We start from the raw sequence: 3362 nt of genomic DNA on the forward strand, positions 1-3362 counted from the left end.
TGTGTGTGTGTGTGTGTGTGTGTGTGTGTGTGTGCAGGGGTTAGGGATATACACGGGGAGCCTGCACAAATAGTGCCTGAATGAATAGGAGCATGCCAGAGGAACACACAAGCCAACCCGAGGCACCCATTGGCTAACACTGAATCTGAGTAACAAAATAAGTATTACTTGGGTGTATTGTATAACATATACAGTAGCCATGAGTTCATTCTGACATAAATAAATGATTGGGTATAAAATCAATGGGGAGAAGAGGCAAGTCTGCACAGGAGAATGCTAAATAATTTTTGTAGGTACTCCCTTCAAGGAGGCACATTTTTATTCTCCCTACTCCCAACTCCCTCCCTTATGTGTGGAATGTATGTTCTGAGTATCTTCTAAAGAGCGGAGTAAGGAAGGAGGAAAATAAACTGCAGTGGAAAACCACTTCAGCCTGGTGATCCCAGTCAGCATCAGCAGTAAGTCATGCTGATAGCATGTCCTCTGGATAATGAGAATGGCCGAAATGCAATTCCCAACCACAAGAAAAACATCTTAGAAACCCACAGATTTAGGGAATATAAGAGAGATTACTCTATATAATAAAAGCATAATATGCAAATCAACCGAACGGCCAAACAGCAGAACGACCATCAAAATGACCATCCAGACAACCATCCGGGACCATGCTATGACACCCACTGGCACCAGGCCAGCCAAGGTTGGTGCAATGCAATTAGTTGGGGGCCCAGCCATTGCCCCATGATCGCCCCACAGAGGGAGGCCCAGGCCACCAACAGGTGGGCTGTGGCGGGTGGGCAGGGCCTTCCTCTGTGAGGAAAGCCCATGTCCGGGCGCCGGAGGAAAGCCAGTGCCAGCAGCCAGGGGAAGGAAAGCCTTTTCTTGCATGATTTTCATGCATCGGCCCTCTAGTATAATATAGCAGCAAATTATACATGTAAGATGCTGTATGTGTTTATAGGTATGTATAAGATTTTTTGTGTGTATATCTCTTGATATAATAATATACAAGGCATATATAAATAGATTTATTTTGAGTCATTGGCTTTCATAATTATGGGGACTGGCAAGCCCAAAATCTGTAGAGCAGTCTAGCAAAATTGAAACTCTGGCAAGAGTTGATACTGCAGTCTTGAGGTAGAATTTCTTTGTCCCAGAAAAGTCTCAGTTATGGTGGTATGTTAACCACCATATCTACAAACTACCTTCACAGCAGCACCTAGATTCGTGTGGGGCTAAAAGACTGGTGAAGAAAGCCAGACAGGACAAGTCATAGACCAGAGTTGGCTAAAGAGGCCTGATGACTAAAATGTAGTACAGTATCCAAGATGGATTCTGGAACAGAAAACAAAAACATGAGGGAAGAACTAGTGAAATCCAAACAAGATGTAGAGTTTAGCTATATTTTAATTGTGTAAAAGAAGTCTGATGCTGGAACAGACAGTTCCCTTTTACGGAGGAAATGTTACAGCAAATCCCATCCTGTGTTTCAGGAAGACAAACCAAAACTGAAAGAGACTGAGCTGAGGAGCCCAAGAGCCGGGTGGCAGTTTCTCAAGTGACAGAAATAGTCATGACCAGTCACCCTTCACCATTCTCTTCCCTGGCCAACGAAGCAAAGGTCTAAGATCATGACCACATGGAAGTAAATGTCTAAGACTCATGTCTTATTGGTCTGCATTGAGTTACTGTCTCCAAAATGATATACTTATTATTGGAGTGGTGGCCTTCAAGTAAGCAACTAAAACATTCTAAAGCCAAGACTCAGGATTTTGGGTAAAACTTCTACATTTAACTTACTAATAATCCTATAGACAAAATATTTCATTCAGATACCTTGGCATATATTTTCCAACCATTTACCTTGGAGCAGCATCTCATGTTAAGAAATAAGATGCTTGTGAATGTTCTCTAAAAAGTAGGAGCTTGATTGCAATCAGGCTAGAAGAAGTTAGGCTGAAATTACAAGTAATCCCTAAAATCTTAGTAACTGGGCAAAACAAAAGTGTATTTTTCATTCACATCACATTTCAGTGCAGAACAGGTGTCCCTTCTCCATCTCACAGCTACAGTGTCTGGAATAGGTGACCTCAAAGTCACCATGGAAGAAGAGAAACCTGGAGAATTGTAAGAATAGTCCAGGCATAGAAGTGCTTTGGATTCCTTCTGCCCCACCTTACTAATCAGAATCCACTCACATTGTCCTGACCTAATTGTGAGGGACTATGGGTATTTTTGTGTCCAGGAAGAGGAAACACTGCAATAAAAACATAATGTAACATCTGTCATAATTGTCAACTAAGTGTAGGAAATCCTGCACACCTAATTCCCCCTTACAGACTCACAATTCAAATTAAATATTAGAGACCCCGAGAATTCCTATAATAAGGGAACTTGTCTAATATTGTTTAACTCTATGTTTCCACAAGGAATATTGCTAAACATCTTGGGAAAAAACATTATATTTGCTTAATCATATTTTAGATAGGGAAACTTGAAGCTACATAACTTTCCTTCTTTTATACTTCCATGACTGATAAATTCCCTTACAAATTGTGTGTGTGTTTGTGTGTGTGTGTGTGTAGTTTACTTTCCTTCAAGGCCATCTTAATGAAATTATTTTTATTTCCATTAAAGTAATTTCTTGATCTCATAATTTTACCATCAGTGGGCAATCTTATTTCCCTAGATTCAGAATTCTCCTGATAGATATATAACTGGCTCCCCAAACACTGACCTCAATGAGTTTCCCAAGTTATGAGAAATCTGAGAACCAAATCAATGACCAACTTCTAGAAAGAGAGTTATAAGAGTTCATGGTGTGCATTCCATTTAATTATCTTATTCCTAGATTGAACTAATATTCTGCTCCCCTAATTTTCTTCTGCTCTAATTATTGTTATCCATACATTTAAATTTTATTTTATATTGCTTATTACAGTATATATCTGCAAGCCATCTAAATATTATTTTGGAGTAAGGCAGTAGATAGATGATAGATAGTTAGATCATAGATTAGATAAATAGATAGGTAGATGATAGGGAGATAGGTGTAATTTTGTTTTAACTATGGCACTGTTGCTATGGCACATTCTGTAGATATGCATTTCTGTATTTTGTTACTAGTTGCTGAGGAACCACTTAGAGCTAATGAGAAGCACAGGAGCTTCCCTTGATATTTCATTAGTCTAAAACCTGGCTTTTCTAGATTCATATGTACTTCTGCCCAATCTTATGACAGTAGGAAGTTAAAACTCAGTATAATATGTGAAACATTTAAAAATAGATGTGAAAAAATGATGAATTTTCCTTGTCTGACAAAAACAATAAATTCTTACATGTACTTTATCAAACCTGTGTTC

The sequence above is a fragment of the Myotis brandtii genome, unplaced genomic scaffold (genome assembly GCF_000412655.1).
Source record: "Myotis brandtii unplaced genomic scaffold, ASM41265v1 scaffold159, whole genome shotgun sequence".
In the NCBI taxonomy this organism is placed as follows: Eukaryota; Metazoa; Chordata; class Mammalia; order Chiroptera; family Vespertilionidae; genus Myotis; species Myotis brandtii.